The sequence below is a fragment of the Protobothrops mucrosquamatus genome, unplaced genomic scaffold (assembly GCF_001527695.2).
Source record: "Protobothrops mucrosquamatus isolate PMUCROS unplaced genomic scaffold, P.Mucros_1.0 scaffold_294, whole genome shotgun sequence".
NCBI classification, from domain to species: Eukaryota; Metazoa; Chordata; class Lepidosauria; order Squamata; family Viperidae; genus Protobothrops; species Protobothrops mucrosquamatus.
In genome coordinates, this window is record NW_015386370.1 from 506,494 (window position 1) to 514,206 (window position 7,713).

The following is a 7,713-nucleotide window of genomic DNA, read 5'->3' on the forward strand; positions in this document are numbered from 1 at the left end:
ATTGCATAAAAGTTTTGTAAAATAACTCTTTTTATGCTTTTCTACCTTTAAATTAATCTAAACATTTAATGTTACAAATGTAAATTTAATTTATATTAATTCACACATACACACCGTCCATCTACTCTTGGTCCGGCCCCCGGGTCCAATATATGAACCCATTGCGGCCCTCGAGTCAAAAAGTTTGCCCACCCCTGGTATAGGGTTTCCTGCCTGAACGGGGGGTTGGACTAGAAGACCTCCAAGGTCCCTTCCAACTCTGATTATTCTATTCCTATTCTGTTCCGTTCCACTCTACTCCATTCATGACTATGGTCAATTGCAAAAGGAGCAGTTTACTATGTAACCGCAGGTCATTGGGAAGGATTTGATAGGTGGATAAAATGCCAAATCCAGCCTAAACATCTGGCTGACTGCAATGAACCATATTGTAAGGACCCATCCCACTTTGCATCTTAAGAAGGCAGAACTCTTGGAATATTTCTTCCAACAGGCATCTTTATTAAGAGAAAACTGGTTGCAGGCATTCTAGACAGGACTTGGGGTCCAAGCTCTCCCATTCAAGGTTTTAAGGGATCCCCCAGTAGCCCCACCCCATCACCCCCTTCTTCCAGCAACAGTTCCAGGCATTACATTCCCACCCCCTTTTCCTCACTGCCGGGAGGAGAGACTTCAGAAAGGATTACATGAAAGGTAATGGCCCCAATTGTTATTGTTAGTCCTTTTGGTGATATCCACATCCAGTCCCTTTGAAGTATACTGAAGGAAGTGAGGGCCATAAAGCCCCTTTGTTCACCCCCTTCCCTTCATCTTATGACAGAATCCAGAGAAGGCAGAAATGGGGTTTTCCATAGTTGATAACTAGAGATGAAATATAATTGGATTCTGACACACATTTAAAATTACCCAAGCAGAAATAATATCCAAAGTACCAAAAAGAATTTTAAAAAATCTAAGTAGCAATTCCTATCTGTGGGAAGGAAGAGAGGAGGGGCTACCAGAATTTATTGATTGATTGATTGAATTTATATAATTGCCCATCTCACCCAAGTGATTCTGGGCTGGTCACAATAGTTAAAACAACAATCCAATAAAAACACATTGAAAGCCAATATACAAACATACAAAAAACATTGGCCAAAGTCCATCCTTGCATTAAGCTCAACAAAGCCATTGTAAAAGCTCCCCATTTTTGCCAGACCCCAAGCACAGTAATGGAGTCCTGGCTTCAGGGCCTTTCTTAAGGCCACCAAGGTCAGAGCCAATCTAAATTCTGGAGAAATAATCTTCCAAAGGGCAGGCATCTGGATATGGGATTGAGATTGCATCAGTTACTCTTCTAGATGGCATCAGTTACTCTTCTAGATGTGGTGCATTTTCTCCAACATGATAGATGTAGCCTCCACCAATGGGTTATCGAAGCCTTCCTGCTCAGTTTAGACTAAGACCAAAACTTTGGCTACGCCTCCCTTGGGCGGTCCTTTCCCAGTTTTTGTCTTAGTCTCGGCTCAATAGGACACAACTTGGATTAGCTCCTCTATTAGATTAAATTGTTTAGTTAGTTTTTAGGATAAGATTGTTTGTGGGGTTTTTTTTTATTTAGTAGTATTGGCTGGTAGGTTGCAGACAGGATTCAAACAGTTGGGGAGCGCGTCCCTGGGGACTACAAGGACGCAATCTCCATAGGAATTTCTCCTTGAGGTTCAGGATTTAGCTCCTACCGGCTGTTAGGCGCTGCGATGGGGGTTCCCTGAGCGCTCAGGACGGATTTCTTCAGCTCAGCTGTTTGGTGCTGCGACGGAAGTTCCCCGGGTGCCTGGGAGCGAATCATTCGACGCTCCTGAAGATCAGACCTAACGGCCGGGTGTTTTCCCTCATTGCCTCGTGGCCACGAGGCTCCGGAGACGATCAGGTCGCTTTTGTCTGCGCAGCAAACCGCAAGTTTTTTTTGATTTGCCTTATTAATTAAAGGGGGTGAAGACAAGGTTGTGGGGACCTGTGGATTCCCTGAGCAACTTGTGGTGGCCTAAATTGAAAGTTTCTTTTCCTCTGATGTCGCCATTTTGGCGGCAAGGAGACTCGCAGCCGCCATTTTGAATAGGCCGGGTGTGATCGCCATCTTGGTGAGGCCTTCACTCACGCAAATATCAGGCCTTCCTGGAGTATTATAGCCTGCTGTGTTGGGCTTTCAAGGGGGTTTTTCATCAAAAGAATTTATTCCTCTCTCCTTTTAAGGATTACTTGAAAGGAAGGTGTTTCCCTTTCTGATCACGGTTGTATCATTCAAATTACTTCATTACTGGTTTAATTCTGGGGAGGATTCTACAAACCTGTTCTAATTAGCTCGCGGCGCTGTGCCAGCAGGGCCTAGGCAGACAGTTTTAGGGAGCTGTCTGGCTGCTTGTCATTGTGGTTGTCTTAGGGCGTGGGAAGCTTCCCTCCCGGACAACTTGATCTGCGTGTTTATCCCCATTACAGGGCTTCTCATATCTGGAAGGTCCGGTGCACAATGGCAGATGGTGAAACTCCTCAGACTTCGCAGGGTTCCGATGCTCCCCCCGCACAATCCAAACGCAGATCTTCTGATTTGAGCACGGGGGGGAAAGAATAAGGCCAAAACCAAGCATTTATCCAAGGAACCCTCCAAAGCTGCTGAGCGAGAGGCCTTGAGGAGACATCAGGCACTGGAGAAAGAATTCTCCAGAGCTCAAAGGCTCAGGTCCAGTGAAACTGAAGTGGTTCCCCCTGCTTCTCTGGACAGTTCACCATTTGAGCCTCCACTTGTGCCTTCTTATCAAGCCCCTAGAGCTTGGTCTCCTCAAGGGGGAACTGAACAGGTTGGTCTCCCTCCTTCCCTTCCTGGTTCTCCATCTTTTCCCTCTAGTCTTTCAGCTCCTTCTGCTTCCATCACCCTACAGGCTCCTGAGGCCTCTGTCTCCGGTGTTACCTCTGCAGAGCAAACTTTCTGGGCACAACAATTCAACTCCTTTATGCACCAGGCATTCAACCAATTTATGGCATCATCCATGGGGCAGGGGTCCTCGCAGATTCCAGCCCCTCCTCCTCCACCCTTGCCAGCAGGTCGCATTGGGTACCCCCAGTCAGCAGGCTCGGGTATTTCTGAGACTTCGTCTCAACTAGGAGAAGCCGAGTCCGTTGACTTGGAGACAACTGACTTACCTATGTCAGAGGATGAAGAGGTGGCACCGGATCCGACTCCAACATCGGGTCTTTTTGATCCTTCTCTATTTAGGTCACTGTTGTTTGGTCGCTGAGCAGGAACCTGAACCATCCACGTCCACCGCACAGGAGTCAAATCCCTTGTTTGCGGTACAGGTTGTTGAGGAAAAACAAGTTCCTTGCCCAGCGGTTTTCCGCACCACAGTGGAGAAACAGTGGGCTTCTTTGGCCACTCTTCCTTCACCCAGCAGCACGGAAAAGAAACTGTTTAATGTATCATCTGCCCTTTCTTCCCTCCTAGAGGTACCTACGGTGGATGCCCCCTTGACCTCTTTATTCTCCACATTCACGGTTCCTGGAGACATGGCAGAGAACCTTAAGGCGGAGGATAAAAGATTCAAGTTTTCTCTCCGCAGAGCTCATCAGGCCTCAGCCTGGGCCATCAAGGCGGCAACGTCCTCGTCCTTTTTCGCGAGGACTTCCATTATGTGGCTCCGTGAGTTACAGGCTCTAATTCCTCCGGATCAGGTGCGTGCACAACAAACCTTAGGTAAGCTGGTAGCTGCTGCAGAATATATGGCAGATGCATCCCTCCACTCAGTCAAGTATTCCGCTAGATCTATCGCGGCCACGGTATCGTCTCGCAGATTGCTGTGGCTCAAACAGTGGAGGGCAGATCTCAAATCAAGGTGGCGTCTAGCTACGGACACCTATAGTGGCACTCAATTGTTTGGGGCGGTCTTGGAACCGTACCTAGTTGAGGGGAAGGACAAACGAAAGACCTTGGCTCACCCCTCCAGAAAGGCAGATAGGAGACCTCAACAAGAATTTTGCAGACAGTCCTTTCGCGCCAGGAGTTCTTGGGATTGGAGGCAGCTCTTTTGATCAGGGCAGTCCTGGGATTGGCCCAGAGGTTCCCGATCCTTTTCCCCCAGACAGGATCGACAGTAGGACCGCCAGAGTTCAGGAACCAGGGGACAGTTCCAGAACAGGCGTTCCTTCAGGGGAGCTGGGGGACGCCCATACAGGAGGTCCAAGTGACGCCAATTTGGATCCTCCCGTAGGAGGTCGCTTGGCTCTGTTCAGCGACGCTTGGGAGGTCACCACCAACGACACCTGGGTGAGGGAGACCATAAGATTCGGTCTAGCCCTAGAGTTCAACACCATTCCCCCGGAACGCTTCATCCAGTGCCCATCCTCAAGACACGCAAGCAAGGCTGAGCTAATCTCCACGACCATTTCCCATTTGTTAGATATAGAGGCCATAGAACCGGTACCTCTGGACCAAAGGGGAAAAGGATTTTATTCCATCCTCTTCGTGGTCCCCAAGGCCTTGGGGGGTTGGAGAGCGATATTGGATCTGAAGGGACTAAACCACTTCATATCTTACAGGCGATTCAAGATGCAGTCTCTCAGGTCCATCCTGGCCAGTATCAGGAGGGGAGATTACCTCTCCTCCATAGATCTGACAGAGGCTTATCTTCATGTCCCAATCCGACCCCACCTCCGCAGATTCCTCCGATTTTGCCATGCACACAGGCATTATCAATACAGGGCCCTACCCTTTGGCCTATCCTCGGCCCCTCGGGTGTTCACAAAGCTGCTGTCGGTGATAGCGGCTCATCTCAGGCTGATACCGGTACGAGTACAATGTTATCTGGACGATATAATTATCCAGTCCAGTTCTTTCCACTTGGCGCAGATAGATCTGCAAACCACAATAAGGACCCTTCAGAGACACGGTTTCTCCGTGAATTTCAAAAAGAGCCACACCACTCCGACCACTCGGATCTTACATCTAGGGGTGGTAATAGACTCAAACCTATGCAGGGTTTATCTTTCCCAGGAACGCAAGGACAGCATCAAACTTCTAGTTCACAAGATTCAGAGAGGCAAGGTGGTTCCTCTGGTCCAGCTGTCTCAGCTGTTGGGAAAGATGATTTCATGTCTGGGAATAGTGCCTTGGGCAAGACTTCACTCCAGGCATCTCCAGTGGTTCCTACTCCCTTTGCAGAAGCGGAACATGAGCGCTTCCATACGGAAGGTGAGAGTTCCTCATCATACACTGCGGTCACTCCATTGGTGGGTGTCGGCAGCCATACACAAAGGGTCACTTTTCAAGGAACCTCACAGACTCATCCTGACCACGGACGCCAGCATGTTCGGCTGGGGCGCGCACATTCTGACATACATGACACAGGGCCAATGGTCTCAGTCCGATCTCACTCACAATATAAATTGGCTAGAACTCAGGGCAGTTCACCTGGCACTTTGCCATTTCTCCCCCATAGTAGCGGGAAAACATGTCCTGGTAATGACGGACAACGTTGCAGCCAAAGCTCATGTCAACAGGCAAGGGGGGACCAGGTCTTGGTCCCTCATGCAGGAGGCCCTGTCTCTAGGTCTGTGGGCAGAGTCCAATCTGGCATCCATTTGTGCAGAACACATTTCCGGAGAGGCGAATCATCAGGTCGATTCTCTGAGCAGGGCAACAGTAGACCACTCGGAGTGGCGTCTGGATCCAGCCCTTTTCAGGAAAATAGTGGAGAGGTTCAGTCAACCTCAGGTGGATTTGTTCGCCTCACCGACGAATGCTCAACTGCCCAGATTCTTCACGAGGTTTCCGTCACAGGGGGCGGAGGGAACGGATGCCCTCCGCAGTGCCTGGCCCAAGGGGCTTCTGTATGCATTCCCTCCTCTTCCACTGATTCCGGCTATCATCAGAAAGCTTCTCTTGGAACAGGCGGAGTTAATCTTGCTGGTCCCACACTGGCCAAGGAGACCTTGGTTTGCAGACCTCGTGGATCTGTCGATCTCTCCGCCATGGAAGATCCTACTGGATCTCAGTCAGGGTCAGCTCCAACACCCGGATCCACAGTGGCTTCAATTAGCCGCTTGGCACTTGAGCGGGAGAGCTTAGCCAGGCAGTCATATTCCCCTGGAGTCATTATGGTAATTCAGGCCTCCAGACGTCCTTCAACTAATAGGATTTATGATACCACGTTGAGGCATTTCTGCGCATGGTGTACCTCTCGGAAACTGGATCCGTTGACGGTCACCATCCCAATCCTCTTAGATTACCTCTTAGAGGGCCTGAACAAAGGTCTGTCTCATAACACCATTCGCAGGCAGATTGCTGCTTTATCCTCGGTTCTCACTTGTGAGAATCAGATGCAACTATCACATCACCCGGCAGTTAGGGCATTCCTTAAGGGAGCTGTTAACACTGCTCCTTCTGTGGTACATAGATATCCCACGTGGGACTTGCCCAAGGTGTTGCAAGTTCTCACGGGGTCGCCCTTTGAACCAATTAGGTCTTGTTCATTACACTTTCTTTCTCTGAAAGTCGCCTTTTTGGTTCCCATTACATCGGCAAGGCGTATCTCTGAGCTGGCTGTGCTCTCAGTCAGGAGTGATCTATGTAACTCTCTGGTTGACAGGGTGGTCCTCAAGTTGGATCCTTCCTTCATTCCGAAAGTCAATACCTGGTTCCATAGATCTCAGGATCTGGTTCTCCCGGACTTTTGCCCTCGACCGTCTCATCGTCTGGAAAGGTTATGGCACACATTAGACATGCGTAGAGCCTTGCATCACTATGTGAAGCGAACTGAGCCTTTTCGCAGAACGGAGGCACTGTTCGTGTCTTTCCAGCCTTCTTCCAGGGGTCTGAAGGTGTCATCTTCAACCTTTGGAAGGTGGATCAGAGCGTGCATCTCTTATGCTTATAAGGCTCAGTCTCTTTGGGTTCCGGCAAACATCACAGCTCATTCAACGCACAGCGCAGCCACGTCTGCGGCCTGGTCTACCCAGGCTTCGGTTGAGGAGATTTGTAGGGCTGCCACCTGGTCTTCCCCCTCTTCATTTATAAGGTATTACAAGCTTGATCAGTTCGCTGTGGCAGATGCTTCCTTCGGAAGGAGAGTCTTGCAGCAGGTGGTTTCTACTCACGAATCACAAGCCTAGACTTCCCTCCTGGTGGGGACATGGGGAGCTTGGGTATGTCCCATTGGTGGAGGCTACATCTATCATGCTGGAGAATGGGCGTTGTCTTACCTGAACGCCTTTTCTCAGCATGAAGATGTAGCCTCCACACCCGCCCTTGTTAATTGGTCTAGGCTGAATTTTTTTCAGGAGGAGTTGTTGTGTCAGACCACGGATGCTTCGCCTCGTCAAACAAAACTGGGAAAGGACCGCCCAAGGGAGGTGTGGCCAAAGTTTGGTCTTAGTCTAAACCAGTGGTTCTCAACCTTTCTAATGTCGTGACCCCATAATACAGTTCCCCATGTTGTGGTGACCCCCAACCACTTATACATCGCCGGGTCCCGGGGGCGTGGCCAAGTGGGCGTGGCCACCAAGTGGGCGTGGCCACCATGTTGTGGTAACCCCCAACCATAAAATTATTTTCGTTTCTATTTCATAACTGTAATTTTGCTACTGTTATGAATCGCAATGTAAATATCTGATATGCAGGATGTATTTGCATTGAACATAATTAAAGCATAGTGATTAATCACAAAAACAATATGTAATTAT